Below are 22,008 nucleotides of genomic sequence, written 5' to 3'. Positions count from 1 at the left end.
AGCAGGTCTGGCAGCATCTGTGGAGAGAAATCAGAGTTAATGTTTCGGTTCCAGTGACTCTTCATCAGAACTCTCACTATTCATCCCACTTGATCCTCCCTCCCTCTTTGTAAATGCTTAAAAATTAAATTTTGTAGCTTCCTTCAGTTTGAAAGAAAATTAGACTGAAAATGTCAACTTTGTTTTTTTCTCCAGACTTGCTGAATTTCTCCAGTAACTTCTGATGAGCACAATGTTGAGTGCTGAAGTTTGTCAAGTGTAGAAATAAATATATGTCTTCGCAAGATAAGGGGAAGAAATTGGAAAAAATTGCGATTATAAAATGCGATTATAAAGTAAGACAACTTTAAGTTATTATTGTTACAGAGCTGCTTAAATAATAATGTGCACTAATGATATGTTTAAAATCGGGCTTAACAGAATAGCACTTGATATTTTGCAGAATTTTTTCTGTGACTCCTGATCCCTGCTTCCCTATTTCTAGTCTTCATTCAGACTATGGGCTGACAGTATTTGGAAATTAAGAGCTTAACACATGTTGGAAAAAGTAGCAATCATTTATTGTAACCAGGATGGCCGAGTGGTTAAGGTGTTGGACTTAAGATCCAATGGATGTATATCTGCGTGGGTTCGAATCCCACTCCTGGTAAGAGAGTCCTTTTTCAAAAGGGTAATGATGTGTGGTATTATTGTTAATCCAGGGACCCAGATTTGAATCCTGCCATGGCCAAACGTTGAATTTGAATTCAATAAAAATCTGGAATTAAGATTCTAATGATGACCATGAAACTGCCGTTAAGTTCCCTTTAGGGAAGGAATTTGCTGCTCTTACATTCTGTCCAATATGTGACAACAAACCCTCAACAATGTGGTTGATTCCTAACTGCTCTCTGGACAATAAATGCTGGCCTAACCAGTGACAGCTAAATCCTGTAAAGGAAGAGAAAATGTTCACTGGAGGAGGAGGGTCCACAAATATCCTCATCCTCAGTGACGGAAGAGCCCAAACATCAGTGCAAAAGATAAGGCTGAAACATGCATACCAATTTTCAGCTGTACTGGCAAATGGGACTAGATTAATAGAGGATATCTGGTTGGCATGGACGAGTTGGACCAAAGGATCTGCATTCATGCTGTACATCTCCGTGACTGTAAGTGCCAGGTGAATGTTCCATTTCAGCCTCCTCTACAGGTCTCCGTCATCACAGATGCTGGGCTTCAGCTGATTCGATTCACTTCATGTGATATCGAGGAAGGGTTAGAGATACTGGACACTGAAAAGGCTATTGGCCCAGACAACATTCCAGCAATAGAACTGAAGATGTGCTCCAGAACTTGCCACTCCTCTATCCAAGCTCTTCCATGACAGTTAAGACACTACTTGACAATGTCCTTTACACAATGTGCAGGACAAATCCAACCCGGCCAGTTACTGCCCCATCAGTTCCTTATTGGTCATTATTAAAGAAATGGAAGGTGTCTATCAAGCAGCATCTGCTCAACAATAACCTGCTCAGTGAAACCCAGTTTGGGTTCTGCTTAGGGGCACTCGGCTCCTGTCCTCATTACAGCCTTTAGTCAAACATAGACAAAAGAGCTGAATCCCAGAGGGGAGGGGAGAGGGACAGCCCTTGATATCAAGGCTGCATTCGATTAAGTGTGGCACCAAGGAGCCCGAGCAAAACTGGAATCAATGCGTATCAGGAGACAAACGTTACAGTGGTTGGAATCATACCTGACACATAGGAAGGTGGTTGTGCTTGTTGGTGGTCAGTCATCTCAGCTCCAGGACATCTCTGCAGGAGTTCCTCAGGGTCATGTCCTAGGCCAAATCACCTTAAGCAGCTTCACCAATAAATTTCCTCCATCTTAAGGTCAGAACTGGGGATGTTTACTGATGATCATTCAATGTTCAGCACCATTCGCTGCTCCTCAGATATCAGAGCAGTCCCTGTTCAAGTGTGATAATACCCCCAGGCTTGGGCTAACAAGTGGCAAGTGACGTTTGTGCTACACATATGCAAGTTAATGTCAATCTCCAGTAAGAGACAATCTAGCCACCATCCCTTGACATTCAATGATGTTACCATTACAGAATCCACCACTATCAACATCCTGAGGGTTTCTCATTGACCAATAAGCTGAGCATAAGTTGAAGAAAACACGGAGGTGGGAGTGGGGTTAAAGTGTGGGGAGACTCATCAGTGTATACCTGGAAACTAGCACTGCATCAAAGTGTCTTTACAGCATGGAAAGACGCCCTTGGGCCCATCATTTTCATGCTGGTCATCAATATCCATCAATTCAAATCACATTTTCCAGCACCTGAAACACTGCTTGACGATGTCCCTGAGCAGGACAAATACAACCCGGCCAATTACTGCCCCTTCACTTCATTATTGGTCATTATTAAAGAGATGGAAGGGGTCACCAACCGTGCTATCAAGCAGCACCTGCTCAGCAATAACCTGCTCAGTGACCCCCAGTTTGGGTTCTGCTAAGTGTGGGATGATAAACAGGAATGGATGAGGTTAGCTGCTTAAGTGAAACCAGGTTCAGAAACAAGAAGGGAAGGTGTCATAATTGATCCTCTGGCTAAAAGTCTAGGACCAGAGGACATAGTCTCAGAATAAGAGGATACACATTTAAGACAGAGATAATGAGGAATTTCTCTTCTCAGGAGGCAGTGAATCCATGGAATTCTTTACTAGATTACTGGATTACTAACAGTGTGCAAACAGGCCCTTCGGCCCAACAAGTCCACACCAACCCGCCGAAGCACAACCTACCCAGACCCATTCCCCTACATTTACCCCTGCCCCTAACACTACGGGCAATTTAGCATGGCCAATTCACCTGACCTGTACATTTTTTTGGACTGTGGGAAACCGGAGGGCTATCAACGCTGGGTCATTAAGTATATTCATGGTTGAGATGGACAGAGTTTCAACCAAGCGTTATGGGGAAAAAGCCAGGAAAGTGGAGTTGAGGATTATTAGATCAGCCATGACCTCATTGAATGACAGAGTACACTTGATGGGCTCAATGGCCTATTTTTGCTTCTACATGTTATTGTGTTATGAATTAGCCAAATATAAGCATCTTCTTCAAATCTGTATATAATTCTTTCTGGAGTGCCAGTTAGCTCCAGAGACTCAAGGTGCTTGTTTCAAAATAACACCAACAATGAGGGTTGCTGTCTTGTTCCCTGAGAGAGATTTAGGACTTGCCTTTTCACCCAGCACCAGTGAAAAGCAACAGCAGACCAGCAGCGACATTTAGAAATGCTCAGGGTGAAGCCTCTGCAGACGGTGACCCAAGAACCTGCCTTTCACTAGAGCACTAACGAGTGACTAGTATTTTCTGTTTAATTATGAACTGAGTAAAAGTAACAAAATAGGGATAGGGAAAGGATTTGATAGTTTTTAAGGGGGGTGTGAGTGAAGGGGTAAATGCTGTTAAATCTGTTTATTCTTCACTGGCTTAGTCCACACTAGTCCCTCTCTAAATTTCCATAATCCATAGGTTTAAGGAAAGAGGCTTTGGGAATCTGGAACTCCCTGTCTGTAAGGGTGGGAGAGGCAGAAACCCTCATCACATTGAAGAAGGATTTACATTGTGATACAGAGGAAAACAAGCCCATAGACCAAGAGCTGGAAAATGGGATTAGGATAGTTAGGTGGCTGATTTTCACCAGCACAGACTTAATGGGCTGAAGGGTCTTTTTCTCTATGCGTCCGATCTCTATGATTACTTTCCAATCTCCCTACCCGCCCCAAGGTATCATCCTGGATTCATGCCCAAGCAAGTTTTGTGAAAGAAAAATGATTGCCAGATGACACCAGGGACTAGAAGTAAAACATTTCCACATTCTACTGAGATAATGCACAAAGTGGGGGTCATAGCATAAAGATTTCAATCACTCTCTAAAGGTATTCAAATATAATCATCATCTCAGAGTGTCATCTATTTAAAGAAACAGTAAATACGTTCACTCCTGAATCAGTAACTTTGTATATTTGGATCTTCTGTCTCCACGCTATGGACCAGCATTGGGAATGGAACGGGGGAAATGGACATTCCTTATCAACACAGTGTAACATCCCAAACATGCCCAGGAACCATTTGAATGCATCAGTTACTTCATCTGCTTTTGTTTCCATCTCCTGGTCACCCTGGCAACAACATCCCATCCCCTCCCCACCTCCACCACATCCACCTCCCCACCCCCCGCCCACAGACACACACACCAAAACAGCACCCATAAGGAATCCTGAAGGGGAAAATGACATTTTTTTAATCCCATCTGCAAAATCCACTCTGGAATAAACTGTGCAACTTCAATAAAGAAATGCTTGTGTCTTTAGGAGCAACATCCATCTGAAGGCACTTTGAGACAATAAAACACTTTGGACTCTAGACACTGCTGTAATGTAGAAACCAGATAAGGTAAGCTCCCTCTAAACAGCAATCTAATTATAATATAGAACTGCAGGTGTTGAAGATCTGAAATAAAACCAGAAACTGCTGTGGAAACTCATCAGGTCTGGCAGCAGCTGTGGAGAGAAAGCAGAGTTAACATCTGAGATCCAGTGACCCTTCTTCAGAACTGATAATGATGGTGACTTTTCGTGATGTTGATTGAGGTAAATCAATCAGGGGTTGGAAGGCAGATTTTCTTTAAAATAGTGACAAGGGATCTCAACCGCATCCACTAAGACAAAGATGTGGATTGAGAATCTCATTCAAAATACCCTATTTCTGACAGTGCTGCACTCCTCAATATCCTCTGGAGTGTCAATCTTGATGATTGTGCTCAAGTTCTGGAGTCGCTCTAATCCCACAAGTTTCTGACTTAGAGGTTAGCATGCCATCCACTGAGCCATGCCAGACTGCATTTGGTCAGTAAGGTGGGACTGCAGACAATGGGCTGAAAGATGGGGCAGTTTCACTTTAGTCATCCAGAGGACACCCAGCTGACTTTTACAGAGATCAGGCAGCCAAATAGATACCAAGTATCCAGCCCTTTAAAGAATGATCAGCCCCTAAGACATTCTGACGAAACAGTGCCCCTGGAGTATTGGTCACTGATGGTACTGCACCTGAATGAAGAAGCTAGCATGCACACTTCATCAGTAGAGGTGAGAGCTGGCATCTGGTGATTGGTGTTTGGTGGGGGCAATGGTCAGGGGCCACACTGCTCTCTAAGGTCCCCACTTTGGGCCATAGAGTTCCCAATAAGGAGGGCCACGCCTCTCAAGATTTGGTGAAAGTGAGCCACGTTTTACTAATTTGGTGGAAGCAGGTTTCAGGGTCAACCAGGGGATGGGAAATAAACCCTTCCGCAGGCAGTGACACCCAAAACTGTGAACGTATCTTTAAAAATAATATTTTGAAGAAGCAACAAACAAGATGAATAAAGGGGAAGCTATAGTGGAGTCACGTCAAAGTTCACTACAAAAGATAAATGCTGGTGGAGTAGGGAGTAACGTATTAGTCTGAACAACAGATTACTTCACTAATGGGAAGCAGACAGAACAGATCAATGTTTATTTCATGTTGGCAGCCCATAACTAGTGGAGTGATGCAGCATTGTCCTCCATTTTTACCATTTATATTTTTGAGTTGGCGAAGAAGTTGAATGTATAATTACTGAATTTGCTGATGAGGCAAAGATAGGTAGGAAATTAAGTTGTGAAGAGGCCATAAAGAGACCAAGTTCAGTGATTGGGCAAAACATTGGTAGATGAGTATGATGTGAGAAAAGGTGATCTTCTCTACTTTAACAGGAAGAATAGAGAAGCAGCATAGTATTTATAAAATAAAACCATAACGTGTTGGAGACATTCAGCCAGTTTGGCAGTATTCATAGAGAGAGAAACAGACTTAACATTTGAGTCCACAATGACTACACTTTACAAATTCAGATTCTGTCCAAATTTAATCAGTCCAAGTGCAATTCATGTCTTTTCTTTATAAAACATAAATAAAAATCTCTGAAATAGGAGCAGACACTTGACTTAAACTTTTAGACTGGAACTGCAGTCAACTTCTTCCTGAAGTTATTTTACACCTGAGTTTTAATGTACTTGAGCTTAACTATTCAGGGTTTTATTGCAACGCTTTTGTTCTGGAAATAACACTAACTCTTCAATCTAGAGTAACCTAGTTCACAATATATCCTCTCCTTCTCAGGGGCACAGGTCTGCACAGCCATCCTATTCCAATGACTTCATAGCACAATTCTCCTCAAAGTAAAAACTGACACTAGGAAACCTTCCTCCCTAAGCTCTGGCTGTTTCCCTTACGCTTAAAAATAAAACAAGTTTTAAAAATCTCTAACAAACCTGGAGGTCCCATTATTGACCTTGTTGAGTCACAAAACAATCTGAAATCAACAGAGGTCCATTAGTAGTGCTCAAAACCCTTTCATTCTAAAGCTAGGGTGCATAAACTATATTTTTTTAAACCACCAAAAATACTTATAAATTAGTAGTTGATTTTAGACACACAGAAAACCCAATGATTACAAACTCAAATTCAGAAATCAAGATTATATAAATCCACAGTTGACATTATGTTTTGATTTCCTTAGATTCTAAGCAGTTGTGGCTTTCAGTTTTGAATATACACAGTGACTGAACATCCATAGCCCTCAGGAACAGGAAATTCCATAGATCTCCTCATCTCAGTCCTAAATGACTGACCTGGTATCCTGAGATCACATTGCTTTGTTTGAGATTTACCAGCCAGGAATACAGTTTCTCAGCATCTTTCATGTCAAGCCATAGAACAATTGATATTTTTCAGTAAGAGTATTCTTATCCTTCTAAACTTTACAGAATGTGGGCCAATTTTACTCAATATCTCCTTCTAGGAGAACACTAACGAGCCTGCAGTCAATATAATGAACATTTGTTGCACATCCTTTTAGTTCAGCATACACCTTCCTTTGGATGCAGACACAGACACTAAATAATATTGTATATTTAGTCCCATCCAAGTCCTGTAAAATTGTCGCAAGACCTCCTTACAATAAAAGCCTCAATATCATTAATCCTCCTAATCGCTGTCTGTACTCATATCCACATCTTAACTATTGCATAAGTATCGCATTTCCAACGCCCCAGCCCCAAGTCCCTCCTCCCTACCTTTTATCTTAGCCTGCTTGGCACACCCTCCTCATTCCTGAAGAAGGGCTCATGCCCGAAACGTCGATTCTCCTGCTCCTTGGATGCTGCCTGACCTGCTGCGCTTTTCCAGCAACACATTTTCAGCTCTGATCTCCAGCATCTGCAATCCTCACTTTCTCCTATTGTATCAGTATACAGGCATAAGTGTACAAGTATATCCAAATCCTCCCAAATGCCACCATTCAATAATCTCTCAGAAATTAAAACAATATTCTAGCTTTCCTTTCTTCCAAGCAGATAGTCTCACACTTGTGCATTTGCCACCTTCCTGACCAACTCATTAATTAATTTCTATCCATTTGCAATAACATTGCATCCTTCTCACCTCCTGACTTTCTCAATAAAGCTGGATGTATTCTTGCTATTTATCCCTCAGTTCATTCCAAAAATGATGCTTTTTAAAATATTTTTCCAAAGCAATTGCAACAAAAATTCCTGGTTCCTACAATTGCAAACGTCACTCATGCTTAAAGGATTTCAAGCTGAGACATCTCCAAAATCAAAATAGAGATTTTGAGGATTATTTGAAGAATATGAAGGGTTTTGAACCAATATGAGAAATTGCTTCCACTATAAGGCAATTGGCCAAAGAACCAGAGGGTATATGAGGAAAAGGTTTTTTTATTGCAACAATTTAGGAAGGCAAATGAAAATGTTAGCATTGATTTCAAGAGGGCTAGAATAAAAGAACAGAATATGCTGCTGAGGCTGTACAAGGCTCTGGTCAGATACATTTGGAATATTGTGAACATTTTTGGGCCCAGTTTCTAAGGAAGGATGTACTGCCTTGCAGGAGACCAGAGAAGGTTTACAAGAATGATCCCAATGAAGGGCTTGTCAAATGCACAGTCAGAGAGTCAGTCCTGAGGGAGTGCCACACTGTCAGAGAGTCAGTACTGAGGGAGTGCTGCACTGTCAGAGAGTCAGTGCTGAGGGAGTGCCGCATTGTCAGAGGGTCAGTACTGAGGGAGTGCTGCACTGTCAGAGGGTCAGTGCTGAGGGAGTGCCACATTGTCAGAGGGTCAGTACTGAGGGAGTGCTGCACTGTCAGAGAGTCAGTACTGAGGGAGTGCCGCACTGTCAGAGGGTCAGTGCTGAGGGAGTGCCGCATTGTCAGAGGGTCAGCACTGAGGGAGTGTCACACTGTATTAGGGTCAGTACTGAGGGAGTGCTGCACTGTCAGAGAGTCAGTACTGAGGGAGTGCCGCACTGTCAGAGGGTCAGTACTGAGGGAGTGCTGCACTGTCAGATGGTCAGTGCTGAGGGAGTGCCGCATTGTCAGAGGGTCAGTACTGAGGGAGTGCTGCACTGTCAGAGGGTCAGTGCTGAGGGAGTGCCGCATTGTCAGAGGGTCAGCACTGAGGGAGTGCCACACTGTCAGAGGGTCAGTACTGAGGGAGTGCCGCACTGTCAGAGGGTCAGTACTGAGGGAGTGCTGCACTGTCAGAGAGTCGGTACTGAGGGAGTGCCGCACTATCAGAGGGTCAGTACTGAGGGAGTGCCGCACTGTCAGAGAGTCGGTACTGAGGAAATGCCGCACTGTCAGAGGGTCAGTACTGAGGGAGTGCTGCATTGTCAGAGGGTCAGTACTGAGGGAGTGCCGCACTGTCAGAGGGTCAGCACTGAGGGAGTGCCACACTGTCAGAGGGTCAGTACTGAGGGAGTGCCGCACTGTCAGAGAGTCGGTACTGAGGGAGTGCCTCAGGGAAACTCCTGGTTTCCCTCTTAAGTATACTCCTCCTTCCTTTATACTCTTCCAAGGATTCACTCAATCTATCCTGTCTATACCTTACATATGCTTCCTTCTTTATCGTAACCAAACCCTCAATTTCTTTAGTCATCCAGCATTCCCCATACCTACCAGCCTTTCCTTTCACCTTAACAGGAATACACTTTCTCTGGATTCTCTTATCTCATTTCTGAAGGCTTCCCATTTTCTAGCCGTCCCTTTACCCGTGAACATCTGCCCCGTGAATCAGCTTTTGAAAGTTCTTGCCTAATACCATCAAAATTGGCCTTTCTTCAATTTAGAACTTCAAGTTTTTAAATCTGGTCTATCCTTTTCCATCACTATTTTAAATCTAACAGAATTATGGTCGCTGGCCCCAAAGTGCTCCCCCAGTGACACCTCAGTCACCTGCCCTGCCTTATTTCCCAAGTTTAAGTCAAGTTTTGCACCTTCTCTAGTAGGTACACCCACATACTGAACCAAAAGATTGTCTTGTACACACTTAACAAATTCCTCTCCATCTAAACCTTTAACACTATGGCAGTTCCAGTCTATGTTTGGAAAGTTAAAATCCTCTACCATAACCACCCTATTTTTCTTAGCTGAGATCTCCTTACAAGTTTGTTTCTCAATTTCCCTGTGACTATTAGGGGGTCTATAATACAATCCCAATAAGGTTATCGTCCCTTTCTTATTTCTCAGTTCCACCCAAATAACTTCCCTGGATGTATTTCCAGGAATAGCCTCCCTCAGCACAGCTGTGATGCTATCCCTTATCAAAAGCGCCACTCCCTCTCCTCTCTTGCCTCCCTCTCTATCCTTCCTGTAGCATCTGTATCCTGGAACATTAAGCTGCCAGTCCTGCCCATCCCTGATCCACATCTCTGTAATTGCTATAATATCTCAGTCCCATGTTCCTAACCATGCCCTGAGTTCATCTGCCTTCCCTGTTAGGCTCCTTGCATTGAAATAAATGCAGTTTAATTTATTAGTCCTACCTTGTCCCTGCCTGCCCTGACTGTTTGACTTGCTTCTGTTCTCAACCGTACCTGTCTCAGATTGATCTCTTTCCTCACTATCTCCCTGGGTCCCACCGCGCACCCCCCCCCCCCCCACCCCCACTTACTAGTTTAAATCCTCCCAAGCAATTCTAGCAAATTTCTCTGCCAGTATGTTAGTCCCCTTCCAAGTTAGGTGCAATCCGTCCTTCTTGTACAGGTCACTTCTACACCAAAAGAGATTCCAATGATCCAAAAATGTAAATCCTTCCCCTATACACCAGCTCCTCAGCCATGCATTCATCTGCTCTATCCTCCTGTTCCTGCCCTCACTAGCTTGTAGCACCAGGAGTAATCTAAATATTTCTACTCTCAAAGACCTCCTTTTTAAATTTCTGCCCAACTCTCTGTAATCTCCCTTCAGAATCTCAACCTTTTCCCTTCCTATCTCGTTGGTTCCAATGCAGACAATGACCTCTTGCTGGCCCCTCTCTCCCATAAGAATATTCTGCACCCTCTCTGAGATATCCTTGATCCTGGCGTCAGGGAAACAATACACCATTCTGCTTTTTCACTGCGGGCCACGGAAACATCTGTCTGTACCTCGAGCTAGAAAATCTCTTGGAAGCCGACATACCCCTCATTGCAATAGAGCCAGTCTCAATACCAGAAACTTGCCTGTTCATGCTACGTTCCCCTGAGAATCTATCACCCTCTACATTTTCCAAAAATGGGGATCGCCACAAAAGACTCCTGCACTAGCTGCCTACCTCTCTTATCTTTCCCGGAGTTAATCCATCTATATGACTGTATCTGAGACTTTCCCCCCTTACTATAACTGCCATCCATCACATACTGTTGCAAATTCCTCATTGCTTCTAACTATCTCTCCAACCGATCCATTCGATCTGATAAGATTCGCAGCCAACAGCATTTATGGCAGATATAATCCGCAGTAACCCTTAAAATCTCTTTAAACTCCCACATCTGACAAGAAGTACATATCACTGCAAAGGCCATGTTTGCTCCTTCACAATCTACAGACCCAGAAAATAACACTGTCTTATTCTTCTACAAACACTGCCCCAGGTTAAATTAATAGTTATGGTTTATATTTTAAGTTTAATCAAGAGATATATCTCCAAAAACATATAAGCAAGAAAGAACTTACTCTACTCACTACTGCAGATTCTCTGTAGGTCTTTAAACAACAATTAGCTTATCTGTTTCTGTGCTGTGAACTTTGCCCAACAGTTCCTCCAAGATCAGTTGTGAATTTCACTGTTTGATAATTTTCCCAGACGCACACCGATGTCCAGCAATACACGAATTCAAACAGCAAAGGCAGTAACTGTGCAGGTTCTCTCTTTCTCTCGCTCTCCTGCACTGTCCTCACCATGTCCTTCCTTTGTCTGCTCTTCTCCCTTTTAAAACTGCTGTTGTTTTGACTTTTTTTTCTCAAAGTTCCAAAACAATGCAACAGCATATAGAACAGGAATTGCTGCTCCTGGAATTCGAGGAAATAATCTCCAGCACCTAAAATACCTCAAAAAAGGAGTAGCTCTTACAGCCAGAAATTTTTCCCGTCCTCCATCTTGGATTCTCTGCAAGTCTTTGATTAGATTAGATTCCCTACAATGTGGAAACTGGCCCTCTGGCCCAACAAATCCACACTGACCCTCCAAGAGCAACACACCCAGCCCCATTCTCCCACATTTACCCCTGACTAATGTACCTAACACTACTGGTGTTTAGCATGGCCAATTCACCTAACCTACACATCTTTGGACTGGGGGAGGAAACTGGAGCAAACCCACGCAGACACGGGGAGAATGTGCAAACTCCACACAGACAGTTGCCCAAAGCGGCAACTGAACCTGGATCCCTAGTGCTGTGAGGCAGCAGTGCTAACCACTGAGCCACCGTGGCGCCCCTCCTCATGGGTCTGCTCCTGGGCATGGCCAAACTGGCCATAAACAGGTCCAGGCAGCGGGCCGTGGAGGGAGTTATTAGAGCCAACTGCCTGCCCCTCTTCCGCGGTTATGTCAGAGTCTGGGTGTCTCTGGAGAAGGAGCACGTGGTGTCCACCAACACCCTGGAGTTATTTAGGGAGAGGTGGGCGCCACAGGGAGTGAAGTGCATTATTTCCCCCTCCAATTCTATTTTGATTTAATCCCTGCCCTCCCCTTCATGTTTGATCACACAGCATTGCCCTTTGATGTGAAGGGCACTGCTTGTCACTGGTCACCTGGGTGCTTTATTTTCTTCCTGGTCGTGGAAATTGAATAAAGGTTTGTGCAGCTTGTGTCTTTCACTGTGTCTCACACCTGCACACACACAACATGGGTGTGTAAGCACTACTGCAGTTAGGCGAGAGAGAAAAAAAAACAGTAGCATCAGAGGTTCTGTTCACAAAGAAGAAATTAAAAAACAAAATCACTATTTCAGTTTGGTTTCAATTACACTGAGTGTTCCTCCCTCTGCCCCTGGGTCCACACTCATTGAAGTTTAGAAGGATGAGATAGAGGATCTAATTGACAAGTAGTGAATACTGAGAGGCCTGGATGGAGTGATCATAGAGAAGATATTTCCACTTGTAGGAGAGACTAGGAACTGAGGACAAACCCTTGGAGGGAAGGGATGACCCATTAGAACTGAGATGAGGAGGAATGTCTTCAGCCGGAGGGTGGTGACTCTGTGGAACTCATTACCCCAGAGGACTGTAGAAGCAAAGTACACTGAAGACAGAGATTGACAGGTTCTTGATTGGTAAGAGAATCAAGGGTTACCGGGAGAAGGTAAAGGTTGAGAAACATATCAGCCATGATTGAATGGTATAGCAGATTTGATGGGCTTAAGTCTTATTGTCTTATGGTGTGAGCTGGAACACTCTCCCAGAGCAAATAACAGAAGTAGAATCAATAGTACCATTCAAAAGAGAATGTAACAAATATTTGAAAGGAAGTCATTTGCTTTGGTATGTGGTAAGTGCTTTGTGGGCATAATTCCATTGTTATTTTGGAGAACTGACACAAAGGCAATGGGCAGAATGTCCTCCTTATATGCTGCATGAGAATGTCTCCTTTAAAAGGTATTACTGAACCAGATGGATTTTTGCAACAATTAGTCGGTTTGTGATCCTGGTTAGCATTTCATTCCAGATTTCTTAAATAATTGAATTGAAATTCCCCAGTTGCTATGGTGGGAATTGAACTAACATCTACTTGAGCATTAGTATGGCCCCTGGATTACTCTCCAGTAACATTACCACTATACTACCATCCGCATATTACCCTTAATATATTAAACTATCCCAAGACGGTTCACAGACACATAACTAGAACAAAGATTGCTACCAAATGTTATGATCTCAGCTGATGTTATTATTGGATAAGTCAGATCTCAGGCTGAATTCTGGCTTGACAGATTGTATTTTGTTTTCAGTTCATAAGTTGGTCTTTCACTGAAGAAAACAAGCACAAAATGCTGCAAATTTGCTTTTACCAATGAAATAGAAATCTATACACAAAAGAAATGAAAATAAAACTATTTGCATATAACACAATCTGACAGATTTTAACACACATTGTAAAATACAATCCCAGATATTTCCAATGCCACTACATTACAGTACTCAAAGACCAGACAGAATTCTCTTTTATATCACATCTAGGTATGACTTGACTGCTTCATTCAGTGGAAGGCATGGTTACTGTGGGACAAAGGAAGTGAGGGATAGACACACGATTAGAGGAAGGAGTGCAGAGATCTCAGTAAACTGGGGAGAGGGGTTACAACGGGAGGGGTCAGGCCATGAAGGGACTTGAACACAAGCTTGGAAATTTTGAAGTGAGATGCTGCTAAGCTGGAGGTTAAAATATCTTCTGTTCTTGCTCCACAACCTTCCTTCTTTTTCATACGTTCTGTTTGAAATGCAATTAAAGTTTCCACCTCAGCAGTTACTTGAGGTAAAAGAATTCCATGATCCAAAGCCCCTTGATTTGACAATAGTTGTTTTTGCAGCTCCACACCAATATTCATTGTGTGATAATCCATGATGGTTTGGACTGCCTGATTCATGAGCCAGCAGTATATGTTTGTCCGTGTAGATTCAATTCCCGAAAAATGGGATCTGTTTCTTTTTGGAGATTATGATTATATCTGAGCCTTAAGTGACCCATGTACCCTCCTCCCAGTTCTTTTAATGTTGAAGAGAAAAGGATGAATCAACATTTAGTTAAAAAACAAAACAGGATCCATTAGCTTTCAGGAAATGAAAACCGAACAACATATGTTTTGAACATTATTTCCATGACAAACCAATGTTATGAATTCTGTTTCCCGTTTGATACTGACTATCATTAAGTTGGGTAATTGCATTCCTTCCACTGCTGTCATCAGCCCTCTTCAAGCTTCCTTGCGATTGCATGAGTTGTACCTGGACAAGCTACAAGGGAGACACGCAAAGTCAGTGCTTGCTTTTCCGATTTCCATGTCACAGGATATACTTCCCTGTTCCATTAAACGTGTTTATTGGTGTGTTTTGTAAACATAATGGGCAGCAAAGAAAGAGGCAGGATGCGTCTCATAAGCACGAAATATTCTCTGCAGCCTGAACATGAGAACATAAGAACTAGGAGCAGGAGTAGGTCATCTGGTCCCATCCAGCCTGCTCCACCACTCAATAAGATCATGGCTGATACCTTTGTGGCCTCAGCTCCACTTACCCACCCTCTCACCATAACTTTTACTTCCCTTACAATTCAAAACTCTACCTTTGCCTTAAAAACATTCAATGAGGCAGCCTCAACTGCTTCCCTGGGCATGGAATTCCACAGATTCACAATTCTGGGTAAAAAAGTTCCTCCTCAGCTTATTCCTGAATCTGCTCCCCATTATTTTGATACTATACCCCCTAGTTCGAGTTTCACCAACCAGTGGAAACAACCTCCCTGCTTCTATCTTATCTATTCTCTTCATAATTTTATATGTTTTCATAATAACTCCTCATTCTTCTAAATTCTAAGTTCTACTAAATCTATGATAATGAGTGTGTGCTTGTGTGTGTAGTGCTGTCGAATTAGGCTGTGTGCAAACAGAAACCCGTCACTTCACACACTGAGCATGAGAGCTTTAAAGTTCTGTTCGATTGATTGGGTTGTTTGTAACTCTCGGGTGGCAGTACTGTTTGCAACAAGACACGGTGGTCTTTTGTTACATATAATTGTTTTCTGATAGTTGAATATGAGTTAATGACAGAGCAGTTTGTCTTAGTACTGTTCATCGTCAGGTTTCTTTGTTTACATTCTATTTTTAGAGAAAAATGACCGTAAGATATAGGAACAGGAGTAGGCCATTCAGCCACTCAAGCCTGCCCCGCCATTCAATAGGATCATGATTGATCCGACTTTCATGTCTACTTTCCTGCCCTTTCTGCACAATCCTTGATTCCTGACTGATGAAGAATCTATCCATCTCAGCCTGAAATACAGAGTATCATCTCAGCAATTACTCTGTCAAGTTCTTTAAGAATCCTTTATGGTTCACTGAGATCGCCTCTCATTCTTCTAAACTCTAATAAGTTTTGCCTCACTGGGTGAAATCCTCAACTTGAGATTGTATTCACAGCCGTCTTAATGGGACCAGAGTACAATTCAGTGCACAGTCAAAGGGTCAGTACTGAGGGAGTGCCACACTGTCAAAGGGTCAGTGCTAAGGGAGTGCTGCACAGTCAGAGGGTCAGTACTGAGGGAGTGCTGCACTGTCAGAGGGTCAGTGCTGAGGGAGTGCTGCACTGTCAGAGGGTCAGTACTGAGGGAGTGCCACACTGTCAGAGGGTCAGTGCTAAGGGAGTGCTACACTGTCAGAGGGTCAGTACTGAGGGAGTGCTGCACTGTCAGAGGGTCAGTGCTGAGGGAGTGCTGCACTGTCAGAGGGTCAATACTGCGACAGTGCCACACTGTCAGAAGTTCAGTTCTGGGGGAGTGCCGCACTGTCGAAGTGTCAGTACTGAGGGAATGCCACACTGTCAGAGGGTCAGTACTGAGGGAGTGCTGCACCATCAAAAGGTCAGTACTGAGGCAAAGTCACATTATCAGACGGTCAGTACTGAGGAAGTGCTGCACTGTCAGAGGGTCAGTACTGAGGGAGTGCTCTATTCTTAGGGAGTAATGTGCTGATTGGGTGAGCCTAGGTTATGGCTTCCTTTCTCTGAAGTAGAATTTGAACCCAAATTATTTGACTCAGGATGGGAATCTTCCACCTAAGTCTGGTTTATACCTTACAGATCTTTGACTGTGTAGAGACTGGTATGATACAGACTGGAATTGCATTGAGAGGATGACATGAAAATGTTGCTGTGACAGAGAGGCTTCACTGCTCCTCCTGAAAAGGTGAAGCGAGGCTGCAGACAAAGCAGCTAAGATTGAGGAGATTGTATGGATGTGGCATGCAGACTCTGCATTCCAGCATGGGTTGTTACTGACTACCTGGCTCCAACAGTATCTGGCAATGTGTTGACACTAGCACATTGCTCACTGCATTCAACATTACACCAACAAAGCACGGGCAACAATTAACTGTGTCTGACAAATTGTTTATGGCCCCCAGCAATGTTATCTTTGCCAAATATCAGGAGGAACTTACTCTGTCAAAAGATGTTTAGCTTGAGAATGGAATGAGGACTGGAGACACATTCTCTCAGAGAAACAGAGCAACAAAGTAAGGTACTGGAAACAGGTGCAGAAGTTCAAAACACTAAGAACAGCTCTCAATTTTTAAAGGACGTTTTTAAACACAAATGTTCATCTTTTTAACCCAGTGCATCACCATGACAGTTCACATTAATCTTGCTCCCAGGTGTTAACAATTTATATGTTGCTGCATGCAAATTCTCTACGCTCATTTGCCCTGCAATTTTACCAAACTTTGCTCCACATGAATTAATGGATAGTGTACTTCTACATTGACTTCAGATCAAACACATTTCACCAAAGTGACAGCATGAAAACAGACCATTCAGCCCTGCTAGTCCATGTCAGTTGTTTGTGCTCCTTTGGACTTATTAACACTGCAAACTGCTGTTGCTGCTTCATAAGATTGTTTGGAAACAAAACATTTCAACTAAAGAAAATGAGATTTATTGTCCATCCCCAACTGTCCTGAGAAGTCATGGTGGTGAGCTGCGTTCTGAAACTGTTGCAGTGCTTGTTAAATTATCTAGGAGAAAGTGAGGACTGCAGATACTGGAGATCAGAGTCAAGAGTGTAGTGCTGGAAAAGCACAGCAGGTCAGGCAGCATCCGAGGAGCAGAAGAATCAGTGTTTTGGGCATAAGCCCTTCATCAGGATTCCTGATGAAGGGCTTATGCCCAAAACACCGAATCTCCTGCTCCTCGGATGCTGCCTGACCTGCTGTGCTTTTCCAGCACCACATTCTTGACCCTTGCTAAATTATCAGACTGCTAATCCATGTATCAGCGATGCATGAATTTCCACAAGTTAAATAGAGCGAAGACGGAAGCCATTGCTTTTCTTCCTGAGCTACGGGCTGCATCCCTCTCCCTGGCAACAATTGGAGATGAAGCCAGGATGTCACAATCTTAGTGTCAGGTACAATCCTAAGATTGGTGAGGCCAGTTCCTAACAACATTGCCTGGCACCACTGTCTCAGTTCATCTGCTGCTGAATACCTCATTCATACTTTTGATACCTCTAGCTGCATTGAAAAACACTCATTCACTGATCTTGTATATTCTAACCTTCTAAACCTCACCACCCATACCTGAATTTGTAAGGATGTCCTGTTCCTGTATCATCCTTGTACTCTCTGAAGCACATCACTTCCTGATCTTGCAATGCTTTGATTGTAAATTTCCCATCCTTGTTACCAAATCCTCCATAGCCTCCTCCTTTTCTATATCTGTTTCACACCTACATTTCTCGCCTCCTGTAAATCCCCAACTGTTTTCAATCCAACATTGACAGCTATACCCACAATTACATGGTCTCCAACTTCTGCTATTCGCTTCTTCGACCCCAGTTTTTCCTTTATGACACTGCTTGAAAATGTACTTTTTAGGCCAAGCTTTTGATCACTTGACTTGATACTCGTTCAGTTACACAATGTTATACTCTGTTTTCTAATGAAGTGCCCTGGGATGTTTCATAAGGTTATAGGTACTTTCCAAATCTAAGTTGTTGTTGATGTTGATGCTTTTGACTAAGTGCTGCTGTGAGGTCTGAGCAAAGTGTATGAGGGACACCATGCAGACACAATGGGCCAAATGGCCTCCTTCTACACCGAAACAATTATGTGCTACCGTGACACAACAGCATCCTGACAAACACAGCTGAAAAGCATTTCTGAAGATGTTTTATCAACCTACTTTAGCTCTTCCAGGGTTCATTATAGAGTTAAAAAACACGGAAACAGACTCTTTGCTGATCAAATATCCTAAATCAATCTAGTCCCATTTGTCAGCATTTGACCCATATCCCTCTAAATCGTTTCTATTCATATATCAATCCAGATGCCTTTTAAATGTTGCAATTGTACCAGCCTCCACCACTTCCTCTGGCAAAACATTCCATACACGCACCAACTTCTTCATGAAAAAGTTGGCCCTTAGGTCCGTTTTAAATCTTTCCCCTCTCACCTTAAATCAAGGCCAGCAAGTTTTGGACTCCCTTAAAAGACCTTGGTTATTCACCATGCCCCTCATGATTTTATAGACCTTTATAAGGTCAACCGTCAGGTTCTGGCACTCCAGGGAAAATGTCCCAGCCTATCCAGCCCCTTCCTATAACTCAACCCCTCCAGTAACGGTAATATCCTTGTTTATCTTTTCTGCACCCTTTCCAGTTTAATAACATCCTTCCAATAACACGATGATCAAAATTGTACACAATACTCCAGAAGTGGCCTTACCAATCTACTGTAACATGACATGCCAACACTTGTACTCAATGCTCCGAACAGTGTAAGGCAAGTCTGCCAAATGCTTCCTTCACCACCCTGTCAACCTGTGATGCCACTTTCAAGAAAGTATGTACCTGCACCCCTGGGTGTCTCTGTTCAACAACACTACCCAGGGCCCTATCATTAACTGTGTAAATCCCGCCCTGGTTTGTCTGACCAAAATGCAACACCTTGCATTTACCGCGATTAAATTCTATCTGCCATTCCTCCGCTCATTGGCCCAGCTAATCAAGATCTCATTATGCTCTTAGATAACTTTGATTCATTGTCCAATATACCACCAGTTTTGGTGGCATCTGCAAACCTATTAACCATGCTTCGTATATTCTCATTTAAATCTTTTATGTAAATGACAAACAACAGTGGACCCAAAACTGATCTTTGTGGCACACTGCTAGTCACAGGCCTCCAGTCTGAACAACAATCACCACCCTGAGCCAATTTTGTATCCAGTTAGCTAGCTCTCCCTCCATCCCATGTAACCCAACCTTACTAATCAGTCTGCCATGCATAACCTTGTTGAAGGTCTTCATGTAGACAACATCTACCACTTTGCCTTCATCTATCTTCTTGGTCATGTCTTCAAAAAACTCAATCAAGTTTGTGAGAATTGGTAATGTATTCCTCCCAGTCATTAATATCAATACTGTCACCCTTCAAGAAGAGTTTTTTGAAATTCATTTGTAGGATGTGGGCATCACATCGTTGTCCTGGAGAAATTGGTGGTGAGCTGCCTTCTTGAACCGATGCAGTCTACATGCTGTGGATTGACCCACAATCTCATTAGGAAGAAACTTCCAGGATTTTGACCCAGTGACAGTGAAAGAATGGCAATGTGTTTCCAAGTTAGTATGGTGAGTGGCTTGGAGGGGAACTTGGAAGTGGTGGCTCCTTGCCCTTGTCCTTCTAGCCGTGAGTGGTCATGGGTTTGGAAGATGTTCACTAAAGGCCTTTGAAGAATTTCTGTAGTGCATCTTGTAGATAGCACACAACACTGCCAGAATGTCAGTGGTGGAGGGAATGGATAGTTGTGGATATCAGAGTGTGTTATAATTGCTTTCTCAGTCCTTCCTTAGAGAGTTCAGTGAACAAGACCTGGCAGAATAAATGGATTTCAGCCACTCAGATGTTGTCCAATTTATTGATTTTGCACATTTCTCTGAATGATTACAGAACTACATTCAAGAATGACAATCACACTTGTTTCACACTAACTATTCAGATTTCAACAAAGGTTTAACAATTGAAAATAAATGTCTGATATTGTCCTATCACAGAATATTTACATTTAGTTTAATGGAGACTGGTCCTAAGCTTTTGCAGATAAGAAAACAAGTTGAAATGTTGTTTAAGAAACGTCTTCAGCTTTGTTAATAGAGGTATACAACACAAAAATAGGGAAATTGTCCAAAACCACAATAAATCACTCATTAAACACCAGCAGGAATATTGTTTCCAATTTTGGATGATACATTTTGGAAAGGATGTTGAGGGTTTGGAGAGGGTGCAGAGGAGAGGGTGCAGAGGAGAGGGTGCAGGGATGACGATCCTCAGTGAATGTGGAGAAACTGGAAACATTGGGATTGTTCTAAGCTTGGAGAACAAAGCTGTGAGCAAAACACATTTTTGACAAAACCTCAATTGTTCGATTAGGAACAAGGTGGACATTTATGAGCACCAAAAATGATAAGGAGAATGGAACATTGTGCTCATATGATTTTCCCTAACCTTGGGATTGTAACAATGTCAGATCTTTTTGGGGATACTGCTTTTATAGAATCATTGAGCTGGACTGCTTGAAGAGGGAGGAGGGCAGGACACTTGTAAGAATGCAGCATGTTATCCGCCTCACTGCCTATCCACAAATCCCTGAGCTATTCCCCCATTTTACTGAGCACAGTGGAAACAACAGCTAGCCCTCGCTTGGGTTAACTGAGGGCCTTAAGCGGCCAACTAATGGTCACCTAAGCTTCTCATCTTGTCCTCACTATTATTTTACGAACAATGGGGAGGCCAGCAACTTTAGTCAGGCCTGGGGAGATCATCCTCTGAAAGTCCCTGGTGGCCCTCAGAGGCAACTCCCCACATGCTCTGCCCCCTCCCCAGCACCATCTCCCAAATGCTCTTTTAACCGTCACACATACACAGGGAATTGCCTGTCAGACACTTCCAATATCCTAGGCTTATCGTGAAAGCTAGCATCATTGCATCTGGAGCTTGCCTACAAAGTGGTATTTAGCAACTTACAAAAATGTGCAAAATGGGGATGAATGCAATAGGCCCTGGTTTATGAAGTAATGTTTCTGAAAGGGTTAATGCTCATGTTACACTGGCCCTGTGTATGGAAATATGAAGTTCACTCGAGCTTTTGGAGGGAGCAGATGGTTGTGGACCAGCTCCATGCAGTCCTGCTCATTCTACCTGAGCGGTGTCCCTTTAATTACTGCTGTCATGAAAAAGACCTTCTTGATATCTCAGAACAGGCCTCTTGTGTAGCTACTCCACAGTGATGGATCCTCCACCAGTAATCTCTACATAGGTTCATGGCAAAGCAAAGACAGGGGATGATTTTTAAAATCCATTCACAAGGTGTAGGTGTCACTGGCTGAGTCAGCACTTATTGCCTTTCCCTAGTTACTCCTTGAGAAGGTGGTAGTGAGCTGCCCTGTTGAACCACTGCAGTCCATGTGCTGTAGGAAAACCCATAATGACACTAGAGACAGAATTTCAGGATTTTGACCCAGCAACACTGAAGAAAGGGTGACATATTTTCAAGTCAGGATGGTGAGTGGCTTGGAGGGGAACTTACAATTGGGATGCTTCCATGTATCTGTTGCCCTTGTCTTTCTCAATGGAAGTGGTCATGGTTTTCGAAATTCATCTTTGATGAATTTCTGTCGTGCATCTTGTAGATAGTACATACTGCTGTTACTGAGTGTCAGTGGTGGAGGTAGTGGATGTGGACAATCAAATGTGCTTCTTTGTCCTGGATGGTGTCAAGCTTCTTGAATGTTGTTGGAGCTGAACCCATCCAGGCAACTGGGAGGGTATTCCATCACACTCCCGACTTGTGCTTTGTAGATGGTGGAAAAGCCTTGACATGGGTGGT

The 22,008-nt window shown here is 43.0% G+C and overlaps 1 non-coding gene across 1 annotated transcript; it reads left to right on the top strand.

Moving 5' to 3' along the window:
• Positions 1-566: 566 nt before the first annotated feature.
• Positions 567-649, top strand: trnal-uaa (transfer RNA leucine (anticodon UAA)). Its single transcript has one exon. It is a non-coding gene; the product is annotated as a tRNA-Leu (tRNA).
• Positions 650-22,008: the final 21,359 nt, after the last annotated feature.

Source organism: Hemiscyllium ocellatum, chromosome 9 (assembly GCF_020745735.1).
Source record: "Hemiscyllium ocellatum isolate sHemOce1 chromosome 9, sHemOce1.pat.X.cur, whole genome shotgun sequence".
NCBI lineage: Eukaryota > Metazoa > Chordata > Chondrichthyes > Orectolobiformes > Hemiscylliidae > Hemiscyllium > Hemiscyllium ocellatum.
This window is presented reverse-complemented; position numbering and strand designations above follow the sequence as displayed.